Genomic DNA, 19,269 nt, shown 5'->3' with positions numbered 1-19,269 from the left:
CCAAATTTGTTCACTCACAAATTTGAAATGAAAATAAAGAAGAGAAAGCACATTTCTTAGAACTAAGGGTAGGCTAAGAGTGGCCAGAATGCACAACCCATTCCTGGGAAATGAAGAATATGAGCCACTAGGGGAAACCCAGGGCCCCATTGGAGGGGAGAAGCAGCAAGAAGGGGAATGGGTGATAGCACCTTGACACCTGGCAGGCATCTCAAACCATTTTTCTCTTCTTACTACAAATGTAATTATATAAAAATCTTACTAAAGAAAAGTGGATTTACATGGCACCCTGTCAGTGCCCTAAATTTAGAGTAACAAAGCTTGAGCTACTTCATGATCGAGACTCCCCGGCCCCCACCCACAAAAGAGTCAAAGGAAGAATAAAAATTTGACTGATGAAATTCACTTTCTACTTGAATAGCATTTGTCTTTTTGGCCTCCAAACACTTGTTTGTAAACATAGTCTGAGTTTCACTGAATCTTTTCTTCTAGTTAATATCAAAGCTTCCCACATTGAATCGCGTACCAAGCTCCGCACATTAAGAAAAAAAAAATGTTTTTTCAATAGTTCTCAAATCTTCTATTTTAGGACAAGTTTCATAATAGGGCATCTCAGGGAAAGGATCCATATGTAAGAAATTTATTAAGGAAGTGCTTCCCAGAGAAGCAGGTAGGGAGTAAGAGAAGTGAGACAGGGAAGGGTGTGGTTTCAGCCCGATCCCATGGGGAACTATGAAGTGTAACTTACACGTTGGATGTGTCCCAAACAGAATCAAAGCAATTAGGCTTTTCATTTATGTTTTATAATCACTGGCCAAGGACTGAGGGATTAGTGGTGGTGGGGGGTGGGACTGTGTGGAGAGTGAACTTTTAGTAACTTTGAGCTCTGTGTCTGTGAGCAAAGCCCCTCCAGTGGCCAAGCAGTGTCTCCAACGGAGAAGCACAGGTGTGTGGGAGTGTGGACATTTAAGTCCAAGTTCAGCTGGAGGAGGGGTGCACAGAAAATGTTAGCTCAGACGCCGGACGTTCTGAGTGGACACAGGGAAATTCCATGACCTCTTCCTGATTCTCTGCCCCCCCACTGTCCATCTTTAGTTCATGTCCCCATCTTTTCTCTCTTCTGGATTACTAACCTGTAATCTCTGATCCATGCAGGCCTCCTTTGGTAAATTCTTGTTGTCGTCAGAAGTCTTTCTGAATTGCAGATTTGGTAGTGCTGGTCGAGTGCTTAAAACCCTTCAGCTATTGCCTGAAGTCCAAGCTCCTGAGCGTGACTTGCCAGGCACTTTTGATCTGACCTCTGACCCCAAACTACTAGGGCTACAATCATGCAGCCATTGGTATTACTTGCTGCTCTTGACACCTGGGATTTTGTAAAGCTATTCCCACTGCCTGGAAAGACCTTCATCCACCGTCTAACCTGGTTCACTGTTACTCTTCTTTGAAGACCCAGCCCGATCTTCAAGGCCTCTGGCTTCCCATTACATCTTTGGCTCACACTGTTGTCACATTTGCCACATTCAATTTTCCCAGCAGACTGTGGACCTCTTTAAGAAATCCCTGTGCCCTGTTCATCTCTGCATCTCATCATTCTTGGATTCTAATAGAAAGTAAGGTGAAATAAAGGAGCAGTGGGGAATGTCTCTTTTCAGGTATCCGCAGAATGAATGTGGCCTGTAAGCTTCAAGGCCTCATTCTTTATGTGTTAGATCATGAGGGCAAGGCCTAAGGTTGGTCACCGCTCTGTGCCAGATAATGGGCTTGATATACATTGTCATATGTAGTCCTCTCACATGAGGACTGAGGTGGATAGTATGCAAGCCACAGATGATCACGTTGAGATAGATCTCTTGAGATTGGAGGGTCCCATTCTATTTTCAGAGATTTTCTGGCTTCCTGATGATTAACCCTAGTTCACTTTGACCTGCACCTATACTAAAAGTGGCAGAAATATATATTTAAACCAATTAAACCTGTATTGTTGAAGGCCTTGGTCTTCCAAGCAAAGACTTGATATGCTATATTAGGTCTTAGACATGCAAAGATGAATAGTACATGGAATCTGATTGTTATGGGCTGAATGGTGCCCCCCTCCATTCGTGTTGCAGTCCTAACCCTCAGTATTTCAGAATGTGACCTTATTTGGAAATAGGGTCACTGCAGATGTTATTAGTTATGATAAGGTCATACTGGAGTAGGGTGGATCCCTAATCCAGTACAACTGGTGTCCTTATAAAAAGAGTGCCATATAAAAAGATATACATACATACAGTAGAGTACCATGGGAATATGGAGGCAGAGATAGGGGTGAAATATCTACAAGCCAAGGAATACCAAAGATTGCTAAGAGAAGCTGGGAGAGAAGCATGGAACAGACTGATCTCTCTCTCTGTATGGTGGTTATGGCATTCACAGATAAAGCAAATATTACCCCCTATTTCCTCTTAATAATTTTTGGTGGGAGCTGTTCAAAGAGGCTGTAGCAGATATGGAAGCAAGCAGGTGGCTTTGGGTCCTGACAGTAGACTGGGGTAAACAGCTTGTTATCTTGCACCAATAGGTCTCATTCCATTTCCATCCCTCACTCTTTTGTAGCAAACCCTTTGTTCTCTCCTTTTTTTTTCCTTTGAGTAAATATGTTTACTACCCAGAAGAGAACAGGAAAGGAATAGACCAGTTGCCTGGAGGCAGATGGTGCCATGTTAACAGATGACACACAGAAAGCAGAACTTAGCTGCTAACTTCCTTTCACATTCTCTAGCAAGGCTCTTCAAAATAAATAGAATGAAATAAACATCATTAAGAGGAAATTGAAACACAAGTCAATGGAAGAGATAGTAAAAGAATCCCTGGGTGATTTAAATGATTTCGTGTCTTCAGATTCAAGTGAATGACATCCAAATAATGAAAGAACTTGCAGAAATGACCAAAAAAACCACTGAGGAGAAATTATTTTCAGTTTTTTTTGTTTTTGTTTTTACAAATTCTGGATCATATAAAATTATCCAGATGACTGATGCTTGGATAAGTACAGATATTGCTCTCATATTAAATGTGTATATATATATATATATATATATATATATATATATATATATATATATATATATATATATGATGACAAACTCACGGACAATACATGTTCATATTGATTCCCTGCAGACTTTTTTGTTGTTTTATTTTACCTATCTTCATACAAACATACAGAAGAAAGGAGGGAGGAATAGGCAGAGAAAATGATGAAGGAGAGAGTTTGAGAGACAGAGAAAGGGGGAGGGAGAATAAAGTAGGAAAGACAAAGAAGGGAAAATGGTAAGTTCATTAGCTTTGTGAAAATTACCTTAAGTTTACAGAGTACACACAACTCAATTTGCCTGTAGTTGTGACCTCAATAATCCTGCAAAATTTCAGGACAGGCTATTAAATCAACATGATGTATGCCTTGACAAAATAAAGGAGATGACTAATAAGAACCAGAGAAGGTTAATTAAGAAAAAGTCATGCTAAACTTGGAGCTTCCTTCCTTTCCAATTTCCTTTGCCTTGTGTTTTCTCATTTCCCCGGAGTGGAATCTACTCTCATTTCACCCAAAGACGCGGCACCACCCACACCAACACAGAACGTGACAGTCTCCAAATTCTACACATTGTTCCCCGGAAGTGTATCCTGTCAGGAGATCAGGCAGGGCTGGTCGTGGTCTCCCTGTTAGTCCCTGGGTTGTATTTCCTGTGTTCCAAGTTTCTCCTTCTAATGACTCCTTTCTTTGTTTTCTGTCCTCTCTGTACCCACAAATTCTGAGCTTCTGAGGTCCACTCTCTCTTTTTTCCTGTTCTGAGAATCTTCCGAGTACTTTTGCCCATCTAAGAACTGGCTTGTGACTTGCTTTTGTCACTTGATTCCTCTTGGGTCTGTATCCTTGATTGATGGGTGGGACCAGGAAAGCTATGAGCAGCCTACCCTCCAGTGCACACTGTCTTCGTGGACTACACCTGTTTTGGATTCTCATTCTCCTCTCCCCCACTGGGAGCATTTCTGCTTCTTGAACTGTGTCATTGTTATTCTTTTATTCTATACTAATTAGACACTAACTCTTAGAAACACATTATTGCCCTAGGGTTAAAAGCACAGGGCTTCAGAATAAGATTGGCTGAGATTTTTATCTCTAAAAAACGTAAATCAGATCATCTCTCTCTTTCTGTTGCTTCTTGAAAACTCCAGAAGTTTCTCATCACACTTCGAATAAAATCTCAATTTTTTACCGTGACCTGCAAAGATTAGCATAATCTGGCCACTGCCTACCACTGTTCTTAAACAAGCCAACTTTGGTCCTGTCTCAGGACTTTTGCACACGCTTGCTCTCTTCCCTCTGATCTTCACATGTCTGGATCTTTCTCTTTATGCAAGTTTCAGCTTAAATTTTACCTCTCGGGCAAATCCTTCCCAACTACCCTGTTTAAGTCAGCCCTCTTCTCTCCACCAGTCACTCTCTGTCTGTATTGTGCTTGTTTGCCTTCCTGACACTTAATACTCTTTATAATTATGTTCTGAATTTATTTGGTTTCCTTGTTTATTTCCCTTTCCTTGACCCCCAGAATATAAGCTTCATGAGAAGAGGGACCCTAGACCTAGCACCTGGACAGCTCTTGGTAGATGGTGGGTGCTCAGTAAACGTTTGAATGAATGAATGAATCAATCCTTGCTCCATACTTTCTGACTACATAGCCATGAACTAGTTGCTTCCACGGGGCTTTAGTCCCTTATCTTTACAATGTGGTTAGCAATTCCAATCTCTTTGTGATTTTTTGAGAGTGGAATGAGGCATACATAGTGAAGGTGTCTAGAGCAGAGCGGGAAGTAGAAAAGTCACACAATAACTCCCAGTTGGGATTATTATGATGTGCTTGTCTCTGAGAAAGGCCATGGGAACACACAGATGATTCTAACACAGCCCTTTTCCCTAAACGCTCAGTTGCTTTGTCTGAACAAAGATTAGAGATGTTGCATGTCCTGGACACCACGCCTCCTCTGCCCTCTGAGCCTCTTCTGAGAGCCAGACCATCCCCAGGGCCTGTCACACCCAGTGGTTGGGCCACGTTCTTGGGCCTGATTATCCACATTGCCTTGTCTTATTGTGAATACACAGCCCAGGTGCACTGACAATCCCTGGGATTACAAAACTAACCTAATTCCCTTTTATGGATGGAACTATTAGACAAGCATATCATAGAGACTCAGTAACTCTGGATTTCAGTAGAGACTATCACAGATTTTTATGTTTTTTTTTGTTTTTGTTTTTGTTTTTTATAAATATTATAGATATGGGGTTATGCCTATTTGTAATTAATGGCTATTTAATTAGCTACACCTAGACAATTCCCCATATTTTCTAAGATCCAATGGCACTCTTAAGATCACACATTACAATGAAGATTCATAGAAGACTGAATTTCCAAATTAAGAGGTCTGTAGAGTCATTTTTCGTCATACAGGGGGTGTCTAAATTCATTCACTTTCCTATCAGTCAGTCTCTGTCACATTATCTTGGAGGGTGCTCAGCCCCTGAGCTCTAGTATCTCTATCTTTTAATTAATTGAACACAGTAATAAGGCTACAAAATAATGTCTGTAGCATGATTCCATTTTGATGAAAAATATATATTCATGTATGGAGGGCAATTAGCAGACGCATAGACATAAGCCAACATGTTAATAGTGGAAGTGAAATTTTCGTCTTTTTTTTTTCCCTGGTTTTCAAATTGTGCTGCTTTGATTACACCTGACTTTTTAAAGTAGAAAACAAAGTTATACAAATGAACTCCACACTTGCAGGAGAGGGGAGGGACAGTCAGTGAGCTTTCTAGATTGGAAAGGACTCAGCCTGAGCTGATTGAGTCACAGTGTAGCAGCAACTGGGCTGCGGACCACGGCCTCTAGAACAGGAATCTGGGCCCCTGGGGTTCCACTGGGCACAGGTCTCATTCCCACATTCTCAGAAGCGCCTTTTCAAGTTAGGGCGAAGTAAACTTGGGCTTACTTTGAAGAATGCATTTCTAATAAGTGTAGCTAAGAAAAGAATGGCCATTTTGTTAGACTGTAAGCTCCACATTCACAGGTGGCCTTTCTCTGATGGAGGTGCTAGACAGAGGATTCCTATACTGGGTGGGGTGTTGGGTGAGATGATGTCTAATGCTTCATTCCAGGCTGGAATCTGTAATGACCAAGCCTGTCACTTTTAATTGGTCATTACTCACAATATCTCCATGAGATGTGTACTATTATTATTATTATTATTAATTTATGTTTTCTTTCTCAGGCTCCCTAGAGAGTGTCAAAAATTGTCAATGCTGACTATATTTCAAGGTGTCATAGTGGGGTATTGGGAAAAGTTTTCAATTACCAATAATTGCACCTCGGATAAACCTCACTGGCTACGATACTGCCACTGTGCAAAGCTACATGCATATTGTTTTTTTTTATCCACAAAGAAACTGATGCACAGACAGGTTAAATAATTTGCTAAATAACCCAGGTCTTGTAAATTTCTGAGCTGGGACTTGAAATTAGATCTGTTTGGCCCCAACGCCCAAAACGTTCTATTATGGTTATTTTCTAATACTATGATTCTGTAAACTTTTCCTTGCTTTCTCTCCTCTTCTGCATATTTCCTCATGTCTTTCCTTTAATTTTCATGACTTAGACAGCAGTGGCATCTGGTAATATATTTGGCTTTTATTTAATTCGTAATATTGACATTCAAGGGCAGAGAAATAATGGCTGACTCCTGGATAGTAGTACCATTAGTTATTATTCCCATTTTTTGACATAGTTGAAGTTACAATTTTAAAAACATTTCAGTGATAATTATCTTGAAAAATCTTAAGATTAAGTGTTTAAAGATCGCTCTTTTTACAATGAAAACATATAGTATGAGGATTTCAGTAAGAAATGGAGACAATTGAACAGCAAATTGGAAGTAAAAGCACAGGATTCAGTACTGTCCTAATTTTAGGTTCTCCAAATGTCATTTGTTTGCAGTGTACACTTTCTCCTTTTTGTGTGGAATTCTCAATGCTTTGACATTGATTAATCCCAAGTAGTCATTTCCCCGTTATTATCATTCACCAGGCTGTAGCTCCTAATTCGTATGCCTTGATCCCCTGCTATGGTGTAAGTTAAATATAGCTCCCTGGGACATGCACAGGCAGAGCTCCACTGTCAAAGTCCTCCAGCTTGGGACTCCCCCACTTTTGAACTATTTTCCTGCAGCAACGAGCTCAAGAGGGGCCGCTGTATGGGAACAGAGCTGAGGAGGATGTGATGGCTTGGGTGAACTGATTCCATGACAACTTAACATGAAGGCCTTTATCTATGATTTAACACATTTGTCAACTTGACAGCAAGCTGGGGCTGCAGATTCTTGCCCTTTGAGGCCCTGCAAAAGAGCCTGGGCATGGAAGTCAAACTCATGGTGGGCTAATCCAGGTCATGCAGTTTACTATACTTGGGTCTTATTTCCCCTGACTGTAACTTGATCATCTCTAAAATGGGTCATAATAACTTTCCCAGGAGTTTTTAGAACGTTGAACGGTTAATGATACAGAAGCAAGAATGTAGAAATAAACAGGGAAAGAGAAGCAAAAACAATGTGTGAAAATCCCTAAATCAAGGCTCTGCTTCACGAATTTTTGTGTTTGATTTTTACGTTGGTCAAAATATTTATGAAGTATTATGGAGATATAGTCCTAGTCTCAGTATCTTGCCAGGCTCACAAGATCTCTCTTTCAAATTGAGCAGCCTGGTATCAAAGCCAAAAAAAACCTATGGGATTACACATGAAAATTAAAGCCAATGGAAATAAACAAAGGTCCTTAACAAATTGTAATCACTGTTGAATCATAATGTGGGAAACGTATTTTTGTACTTTTTTTTACAGCCATTCTGTCCTTTATACTATTGAATTTTATCAAAAGAGCATGACACTTGAAATGCTTTAGATTGAAAAATAACACAGTTTTCAAGTATTCACCATGTCAGTGTCAGATTGGCAATGAGAGTAGTTATTAAAAACCTTAGCTGTGCTTTTAAATATCAAAATGAAGTAAAACATAAATTGCTTCATGAAATAAAGCTAGCTGCAACGATTAATGGTCAATAGTATGTGTTATTCCACGGAGCAAGGAGCAGAGATGTTTGAAAATGACTGGTTAAATATCAGTCCATTTTATTTAATAAGTGATAGTTATTTCCTACATTAAATAAAACTCCGTCTATTTATCCAGAACTCACATTTAAGTTTCAAATTCAGCTTTGGCTGAATAATCAGAAGCCATCATTGTGAACCAAAGCATTTTGGTAAGGATTCAGTGACATGGTTATATAGAAGACCAAATGGATTTGGTTAAGGCTGGATGACTTACACAAAGTCCAAAGATAAATTTAGTTGAAAATTGGTCACAGGTAGCCTTGCAGTCTCAAAGGGCATTTCTGACTAGACAAACAGCGTCTCCCAATATCCCCTCCACTGAAATAAACAGCCAAGTGTTCCTTGCCACAGGCTGGGTAAATACTAACTAAACTGTCTGCCTCTATGCCAGTACGAGCAACACTCCCTATTTTTTAGCAAAATATTTTTCCACTCTGGCCATCCAAGAAACTCTCCAAATCCAATACGTCTCAATAGACTTTTAAGGCTTCTCTATTTTTCTCACTATTTATAGCTTTCAGATGTTGGCAGGTAGAGAACTACATTTTCTTCAGAATAAACTTATAAACGGCAGTGATGCAGTTTCATCATATGCCACATGGTATTAAGTATTAAGACCTTTTTTTCTTATGAATGTAAACATTGACAAAGACTAGAAAACAAAATAAGTCTCTTACAGATAGTATCTCAAAGGTCATATTTGTATTGTGAAGAGTTTTGTTGAGTGAGGACACTGGGATCTGGCCCAGAAGGAAAGCATAGGCTAGTCATGGCTTGTGTGTGGAAATAGTCTTTATAAGGCTAAAGAACAAAAGTCCAGGATGCTACGATCTACCCCTTCAATGAAACGAAGGCTGAGGAGAGCATAAAGGAAACAAGACAGTGCCAGCATGTGCATAGTACTTAATAAATTATAAACAGTTTGCCAGTACAACACCTTCCTGGTCTTTAGAACAATCCTGAGCAACAGACAAGGCTGTTATTCACTCCATCTTAAGGATGAGGAAACTGAGTTTCGCAGAAATGACTTAACTGAGAGGCTCTCTGGCTTGAATGTGAAGAACTACAACTAGAAGCTTGATCTTTTGCTGGCTAATCTTGTTTTCCTTCCTCTACTCCACACTACTCCAAGAATTGTGCCCACAGAGCTTTACAGTCTCACTTGGAAGACAATCTATTCACATGAAAGAGACACTGAATAACAAGAAAGGGAAATTACTGGGATTTGTTTAGAGAATGGAAGCTAGTACGCCAGGTACAAGGAAAGGATTACATTTGCCTGATTAGGAGGTGATAGTCTGGTGTAGCTGAAATACTGAAAAATTGAGTTTAAATACCCACTTTTGTCTCTAGCCAGCTAGTTGACCCCTGGAGTTCTCATCTGTAGAGCTCTAAGGACCCTCTGAAGACTGTGGTGAAATAACCAAGGATGAAGCCCCTCTGGGGCCACTTGAGAGAGAGCCTCTAAGATGTTCCCCCAAAGCGCCTGCACCAGGAGTCGCTGAGGAGGCAGGACTTGAATGGGGAGACTATAGCTAGATAGAGGAAAGGTACAATTGAAATCCTGATGGGATAAAGTAGCCTGAGCAAAGTTATTGTGGCAGGGGCCAGTATGCTGCTTATGTGGGACAGTGAGAGACATTTGATAGTCAGGAAGATAGAAAAACAAAATGTGCGAAAAGTTCAACAATTATTAAATCAATCTTATCCATGTAGTCAGTCTGGACATTTTAGGTTAAGATCTACTCCAATTATCAAAATAGTTATCCTAAGATTTTCTCTTCCTCCCTTTCCTTCCTCCCTCCCTCCCTCCCTCCCTCCCTTCCTTCCTTCCTTCTTTCCTTCCTTCTTTCTTCCCTCCCTCCCTCCCTCCCTCCCTCCCTCCCTCCCTCCCTCCCTCCTTCCTTCCTTCCTTCTTTCCTTCCTTCCTTCCTTCTTACATCTTGCTTGTTTGTAGACAGACTACTTTGGATATATTTCAGGAGGGGTAGATTTATTTGTCTAAGGCAGGGAGAGTTGTCAGATATGCGAGTAGGTCTTGCATACTGCCACACCCCTGCCATGACAGACAATGCTAATTAATCACTGCTCTTTGGACACAATCTCAGAATTTGTTTCAAGGTGCATAGGTTGGCTAGAGTTGGCATAAGTGGAGAGTGTTGTTTATCAAAACAAATCTAGGCCAAGAATGGATCAAATATGGCATACGTCTTTCCATTAAAAAATGTTTTAACGTATATTAGAAAATGCACTTCCTTCACCCTTTGCAAACATTTCCCCCCTTGCTATTTTGATTTCAGCAAAAGTTTCAAGCAGAAATAGACAAATGTTATTTGAAATCATGGTCTTGCACACTGAGAGTCTAAAAAAGAACTTTTAGAGTTCTAAATTTGTCTCATGAGTGGATATCACCTTTTGAATATTTTGTCATACAAATTGATTTCTGGATTTTTGATGTTTGCCCCCTTATAAATTTGAATATCCCTTGTGCTAAAATTTGGTTTCCTAGTTCTAATGCAAATATTTGATATGTGTACATATATGTAGAAGTTATCAACTCAGTTTCTGAAGCCAGAGTTGGAAATCCATCTCTGTCTCTTTCTAGCTGAGTGCCTTTGAATGAGTTAACATGACCTTTCTTAGCTTCAGTTTTCTCATATTGAATAGAGAAATAATAATCATTTCTATCTTATAGGGTCAGGGTGAAGAGTAAATGAGATAATTCACATATAGCATTTAACATAGTATCTGGCACATAGTAATACTCAATAAATGTGAGTTTGTCCGTGTTGCATATAGCTAACATTATCCAGGGTGAATTAAGGACTGATGCTCACTGAATTGTTTTGTGAAATGCTACATTACTTTGCTTTTGTGAATTTACGTTAGAGTTTTAATGCTACTTGAATTGTTTTGTGGTTCCATCAGGATTTTTTTGTGTGTGTTTGAACTTCAAGAAAAATGTCCCCTCTTTGGTAGCTGATATATTCAAACCACTAGTACTGGAAGAAAAATAATCTGTCATTGAAGTAGATGAGAGTTGACATGACAGACTGTGCACTCTCTCTTAAACATTCATAACATGCATAATATGGTCTCCATGGAATGAAATCACTTCTTTAGAGTCTTTGCAGTCCCTTGTATCATGGCTCTCATAGAGCAGAGACATTATAATTCTAAAACAGCTATTTCTGTTTGGGGAATAAAACACCAAGAAGAAAAGGCATTTCTCATACATAACAGCTGACATTTATAAGTTGTTTAGATATGTGTGCATACATGTGTACAAATATATGTGGATGGGACATGTATATACCTATGTAAACATAGGTGTGTATGGTGTTTTAAGATCTGGTGTTTTGCTGTATTATAACTTATTGGATAGATGTAAATTCTTCAGAATCTGAAACACTTGAATTCAATCCTGACTTTACCATTTTACTGCTCATATGATTTTAGAAAAATCTGCCCTCCCACCTCAATCTTAGGTACACCATATATATATATATATATATATATATATATATATATATATATATATATATATTATATATATATATATATACATTTTTAATTTGGACTAAATTTATTTTCCCCCTTTTAAAATTCAACACCATAAAATTATTCATTACATATATAATAAAATAGAATCACACACCACTTCTGATGCCTCATTTATAGAAAGAGAATATCTCTCCTTGCTAACATATAGTGATTTTTATATACTGTATATTATAATAATTCAGAAAATATTGAATGGTTATCTTTTATTTGCAAGGCACTATTTTTTAATTAAAAAACATTTTTATTAAAATATAGCTAACAAACAATATTATATTGATTTCAGGTGTGCACAATCATTATTCAACATTTGCATACCTAAAGAAGTGATCACTATGATAAGTCCAGCAACCATATGACACCATACTATGCTGTCACAATATTATTGATGATATTTTCTATGTTGTACATTACATACATCCCCATGACTTACTTGTTTTACACCCAGAAATTGGACTTTTTATTCCTTCACCTTTCCCTGCCTTTGTAACTTTTCAACTTTTCAGTTGATATTCAATATTATTTTGTATTAATTTTAGGTGTACAGCATAGTAGTTAGACATTCATATAATTTAAGAAGTGATTCCCTCTCACTAGTTTAGTACCACCTGGCACTACACATAGTTATTACCATGTTATTAACTATATCCTTTATGCTCTACTTTACATCCCCATGACTACTTTGTGACAACCAATTTGTACTTCTTAATCCTTTCCCCTTTTTCTCTTACCTCTACCCCCTCCCATCTGGCAACCATCAGAATGTTCTCTGTATCTGAGTTTGTTTCTGTTTTGTTTGTTTGTTTGTTTTGTTCTTTATAGTCCACATATGAGCAAAATCACATTACATCTGTCTTTCTGTGTCTGACACTTCACTCAGCACAATACCTTCCAAGTCCATTCATGCCACTGCAGATGGCAAGAACCAATTCCCTTTCCTGGCCAAGCAATATTTCATTGTATATATGTACCACCTCCTCTTTATCCATTCATCCAACAATGGACACCCAGGCTGCCTCCACATCTTGGCTATTGTAAATAATGCTGCAATGAACATATGGACACACATGTCCCCTCAAAAGAGTGTTTTGGATTTCTTTGGATAAATACTCAGAAGTGGGATTACTGGGCCCTTCTTTGTGTCTTGTTATAGCCTTTATTTTAAAGTTTATTTTGTCTGGTATAAGTATTGCTACCCCAATTTTTTTCTTTCATTTTTTGTTTGTTTCCATATTCATGAAATATCTTTGTTCCATCCTTTTGCTTCAGTCTGTGTCAGTAGTCTTATAGGTAGTCTCTTATAGGAGTCTCTTATAGGTCTCTTATAGGTAACGGTTTTGTTTTCTTATCCATTCAGCCACCCTATGTTTTGATTGGAGCATTTAATCCATTTACATTTAAAGTAATTGTTGATAGATATATAGTTATTGTCATTTTATTCTCTCTCTCTCTCTCTTTTTTTTTTTTTTGGTCTTAAAGAAGTCTCTTTAAGATTCCATGTAATTCTGGTTTGGTGTTGATGAACTCCTTTAACTTTTTCTCATCTGAGAAGCTCTTTATCTGTTCTTCAATTCTAAATAATAGCTTTGCTGGGTAGAGTAATTTTGGTTGTAAGTCCTTGCATTTCATCACTTTGAATATTTCACACCAATCCCTTCTGGCCTGCAGTTTCTGTTGAGAAATCATCTGACAGTCTTACGGGAGCTCCCTTGTAGATAACTGCTTTTATCTTGCTGCTTTTAAGATTCTCTCTTTGTCCTTAATATTTGGCTTTTTAATTATGATGTATCTTGATGTGTGCCTCTTTGGGTTCATATTGTTTGGGGGTCTCTGTGCTTCCTGGGCTTGTAAATTTATTTCCTTCACCAGGATAGGGAAGTGTTATGTCATTATTTCTTCAAACAGGTTCTCAATTCCTTGCTCTCCTCACCTTCTGGTACCCCTATGATGAGAATATTTGTGCACTTGATGTTGTCTCAGAAGCCCCTTAAATGCTTCTCATTTTTTTTTTTTTTTTATTCCTTTTTTCTTTTTGCTGTTCTGTTTGGGTGCTTTATGCTACCTTATCTTCTAAATTGCTGATTTTATCCTCTGCTTTATCTAATCTATTCTTGATTCCCTCCAATGTACTCTTCATTTCAGTTTTTGTAGTCTATTTCTGACTGGTTCTTTTTTTTAATGTTTTCTATCTTCATTTTTATGTTTCCTATCTCTGTTGAAGTCCTCTCTGAGATCATTGAGCATCCTTATAACCAGTGTTTTGAACTCTGCATCTAGTAGATTGCTTGTTTCCATTTTGTTTAGTTTTTTTGTGGAGCTTTGTTCTGTTCTTTTATTTGGGATATGTTTCTTTATCTTCCCATTTTGGCTGCCTCCCTGTGTTTATTTCTATGTATTAGGTGGGGCTGCTATGTCTCCTTATCTTAAGAGAGTGGCTTTGTATAGTAGATATGCTCTGGGGCTCAGTTTCACAATCTTCCTAGGCACCTGAGCCAGGTACTCCAGTTCTGTCCCTTGTGTGGGTTGTGTGTGCCCACCTGTTGTACTTGAGCCTTGGTTGCTGTTTGCACATCAATGGGAGGGATTGACCCGCGGGCTGACTGGTTTTGAGGACTGGAGGTGCTGTTGTGTAGGGGCTAACATTATGGAACAGGATTTGCTCTAGCAGGGCTCTGGTGCCTGCCCAGTGTGGCCCTTGGGTGTGTGGTTCTCAGAGGTGGCCAGGTGATGCTCTGGCTGGGTCCAAAGCTGGCCGTCAGGCATGCCAGGCCCCCAGCCCCACAGCCTGCTTGGAGGGGCCCCAATGCAGGTCAAGTTCAGCCACAGCCTCTGCCCTGCCCTGGGACACCTGCCATGAGCCACAAAGCAATCCAAAGATGGCCGCTGCCCATGCTGGGCTTGGAGGTGCCTTGAGAGGTCAAGCTGTCAACCAAGGCTGGCTGTCGCTAGTGCTGGGCTTAGGGCTGTTAAGCCAGAGGTATCAGGTACATTAAAGCTAGGTGCTGCTTGTTTTGAGAAACTTTTGAGAAAATCCGCAGCACGAGCCAAGACAAGCTGTTTATTGGAAAAGTGACTTGGGTGGGCCCTAAAGTTGGGTGAGGTAGGATCTCAGGGAATTAGGGCAAACGAACAGTGTTAGTCAGGTTGATGGAGACTCAGATATGGCATCTGCCTGCATCTGCATGCTGGGAACAGGGAGGGCTCAACAAAGAAACAATAGCTTCCACCAGCATCTCTGTCCAGTAGACAGCTGCCCCTTATCCCTTGCCCTGAAGCCAGACAACTCAGTTCCTCCCTGTATGTCCCTGGTGCCTTTAGAGCTGCTGCTGCAGTGCTGAAGCTCAGAGTGAGTCTGTCAATGAGTAAGTCCATGTGTGGTCTCTTTAGAAGGTGTGCCTGGGAATGCAGCCACCCTCTGTCTCGCTCAGCCACAATCTACTGGTTTTTACAGCCAGAAATTATGGGGACTTCTCTCCTTGGTACTGAGATTCTGGCCTGAGGAGACTGGTGTGGGTCTGGGAACCCTCACTCCTCTGGGGGCGGACCTTCGCAGGTGATATATCCCTCTTGAGTTTTAATGGTCACACATAGATGGGTGTGGGGCTGGTCTGTTCCACATCTCTGCCCCTTCTACCAGTCTTGAGGTGATTTCTTCTGTATGTCCTTAGTTTTAGGGCTTTGGTTCAGCTAGACTTCAGGTGATTCTCAATGATGGTTGTTCTGTAGTTTAGCTGTACTTTTGATATGGTTGTAAGAGGAGGTAAATGCCACACTTACTACTCCGCCATCTTGACCGGATATCTTAGGTAACATTTAAAATGGGGATAAACATACCTTTACAATCTTTCATAGGAAGATTAATTTATATGAAATAATACATGTAAAATGCATAGTAAATGTTTGACACATATCAATCTCTCAATTAATTGAGCTATTAATAACAATCAATAAATAAAACAAGTAATTAAAATAATGTCCATAGCAAGGAAAACTGGTTTCAACTTCATTGTTCAATGTCTTGCTTTGATTTTTTATTTTACAGAATAATCACTTGCTAGTTTAAGTAATACATCATCCCTTAATTATAACTGTCATATGAAAACTTTACTATTCATGCCTCTTTGAGAAATACCAGGGATGCCAAAAAAATGTTTACACAGGACTTGTATTCATATTTTGTTATCTGTATATATTATTACAATTTTAATACAGTTTTTGCTTTCTTAAAATGTATATACATTTTTTTTTTGGCACCCTCTGTATATGCACTTGAGCAAGTAATGAAATTCCTGACCCTGCATTTCCTAATCCAAGAGGACAGTTTACTTCTCTGACTGCATTCTGGCATAGCCGTTTCTACTGAAAGGATGAAATCAAATAATGGATTTTACAGGTCCTTGTAAAGCACACATTGACCATACAACTGGAGAAGAGGTATAAAATTATACATACTTATCAGATACATATTTATACTGATAGGCAGAATCTCTAAATGGGACTGGAATATTAATACAAACAAATAATTAGACCCATAGCATGATTACTAAATTTTCTAATTATTCTTCTCAGCTGAAAGAGTTGACTTGTATTTGTTTTTAATGAGAAAGCACAGTGCATGCTACATTTCACCTTTGAAATTCATTGGTTTGGAGATAAATGGCATTCCCAAAAAGACTCTTGGACTTATAACAGTGCTATATTTCCATATTAGGAAATGCTCACAGATCGATCAAGAGGAAAACATTTAGTTAACACAATTTATGTGGAGTGACCAGATATGGCTGTGTCTCCGTTGGTCATGCTGCTGCTGTGTGTAGGACCACAAACATAGATTTTACAGAATGTTCCTGTATCAGCAATCTCCTGTCAAAACTTGTAGTTGAAGTGTAGAACAGGGATATTTCAACCCTCTTCATCCTGCCAGTAGAAAGGAGAGTCATTATGATTTATCTGGTTTTTCAGTAAGGAAACAATGAATCAGTCTATGGTCTAATTTTAAGTAGGGTGAGCTTGGAGTTAAGAGACAAATCTACCATTTACTTCTATGCATCTTGGATGATATGTTAAACTTATTGTTTTAGCTATCTCTAAAGCTGGGCTAATGCTGCCAACTTCACAGGAATTTTATGAAAAATTAAGAAAATAGCATGATAAATTGCTTTGTAAATAACAAAGTATTATAAATATGTAAATTAGTAAAATGTTTCCTAGTCTTTCTTAACTCACACTAAAGTTATGATCAGTTTGTGGTGTTTGCAAGTTACCTTGAATCAGTAACTCATCTGCTCAGGTTAAAATTTGGCCTGAGTGAAACAACTTTAGTTGATACTTTAATTCAATTGTGTTAAAATATAAGAGCTCAGAGGTATTTTCTACTATTTGCAGGTCCTGAGGCTATATACTTGTTGGTTTCTATGTAAAAATTTCCTCTTATCTCCCTTGTGACGTGGCAGAATACAAGTGGGACCATGGCAAGATATGGGAAGGACAAAGCTGAATGAGTCTATGAGATATTAGTTAAGGGGAAAAGGTGTGTAATCAGCTAGACTTGGCTTCTAAAATAACCTCGGGTATTCACTAACAGTGTTATTGTTTGTAGATTAGATTAGGTAACATTTCTTAAGAACCACTTATCAAATCTGTGATAACATGATACCACCCTATATATATCAGAAATATATGAAAAAAATATTAGTACTCAAATTGGCACTCAGCTAGTCAGCACTCAGCTATTCAGTGAATAAGGGGCAGTGTTTTCAACAAATGTTGTTCAAACAATTGGATATCCATATGCTAAAAACTTATACCTTTACTTATACCATGTACAAAAGTCAATTCAAAATAAACTAAAAACAAAACAAAACAAAAAAACTATAAATTTCCTAGAATAAAACATAGAAAATAATTTTTGTGACCTTTTGTTAGGCGAAGATTTCTTAGATATGATACTAAAAGCACATCCACAAAAGAAACATATAATGAATTGTAACATTAACAAAAAATTTTTTTCCCCAGAAGACACCATTAATAAAATGAAAAAACAAGCCACAGACTGGGAAAAAATATTTGCAAATCATATATTTTATGTAAGGTATATACATAGAATATATATAGAACTTGTCCACCTCAATACTACATAGAAAAAAAAATCCCCACCCCCAAATTTCAATAGCTATTTTAACAAAGAAGACATTTAAATGGATAATTAGCTCATGAAAAGATGCTCGACATCATTAGTCATTAGGGAAATGCAAATTAAAACCACAATGGATTACACTACACATTTACTAGAATGGCTATAATCCAACAGACTGATAATAGCTAGCATAGATGGGGATGCAACAAAACAGGGTCCCTCATACCAGAGATGCCAAAAAAATGTATACACATGATATGTATTCATCTTTTGTTATTGATATATATTGAGTATTACAATTTTAATAGTTTTTTTCTTTCCTTTCTTAAAATGTGTATACATTTTTTGGGCACCCTCTGTATATTGCTGGTGAAAATATAAAAAGGCATAAACAGTTCAGAAAATAGTTTGGTAGTTTCTCAAATAGTTAAACATAGTTACCATATAATTTAGCAATTCTACTCCTAGATATCTACCCAAGAGTATTGAAAACATATGTCCATATTAATACTTGTATGTGAATGTTCATAGTAGCACTATTGATAACAGCCCCAAACTAGAAACTATCCAAATGTTCATCATCTGGTGAATGGATAAACAAAATATGGGATATCTAAACAATGGAATACTATTCAGTGATAAAAATGAATTAACACTGATAGATCTACAATATAAATAAACCTAAAAATCATTATACTTATAAAAGAAGTCATATACAAGATTATATATGTTGTAAAATTCCTTTTCTATGAACTTTCTCAACAAGGCAAAACTACAGAAACAAGAAGCTGATGGTAGTTCCCTAGGGCTGAATTTTGGAATGGAGACTGACTGCTAAAGGGCCCAAGGGAACTTTTTGTTTGTCGTGGTAGAAGTGTTTTGAAACTGGATAGTTGTGATGATTGCATAATTTTAAAAATTCCTAAAAATCATTAAATTGTACTACATTGAGTAAATTATATGAAATCAAAGTATGCCTTAATAACACTATATATATATGTATAATATATATAGTCATATTTTTCTATTGACCTTTCTGTTATCACATTATCTCAAAGTCAAAGAAATTTTCTGTCAGCTCTTCTAATTTTTAACATTGCTCACAAACCTACACTTCTAATTCTGTCTCAAGCACCATGAAAAAATCATGACAATATCACTATACTCCATTTCTCTACTGGCTTGTCCAGTTCATCCACTTTAAAATTGAGACATTTGTTTTTGCAGAAGAAAAAGAGGACTGAATTGTCTTGATATCTTTGTCAAAAATCAATTGACTATAAAGGCAACAGTTTGTTTCTGGATGCTCTATTCAGTTGCATTAATTGATGTGTCTATCTTTAGGCCAATACCACACTGTCTTGATTACT

General features: G+C 38.0%; 1 non-coding gene across 1 annotated transcript; it reads right to left on the bottom strand.

The window, feature by feature from the left end:
* Positions 1-6,312: 6,312 nt before the first annotated feature.
* LOC141572017 (U4 spliceosomal RNA) lies at positions 6,313-6,453 on the bottom strand. The gene has a single exon (XR_012497035.2). It is a non-coding gene; the product is annotated as a U4 spliceosomal RNA (small nuclear RNA).
* Between the last annotated feature and the right edge of the window lie 12,816 nt (positions 6,454-19,269).

This window comes from Rhinolophus sinicus, chromosome 2 (assembly GCF_057876585.1).
Source record: "Rhinolophus sinicus isolate RSI-liver-muscle chromosome 2, RSI-T2T, whole genome shotgun sequence".
NCBI classification, from domain to species: Eukaryota; Metazoa; Chordata; class Mammalia; order Chiroptera; family Rhinolophidae; genus Rhinolophus; species Rhinolophus sinicus.
The sequence above is the reverse complement of the archived record's forward strand: the minus strand, read 5'-3'. Positions and strand labels throughout refer to the sequence as shown.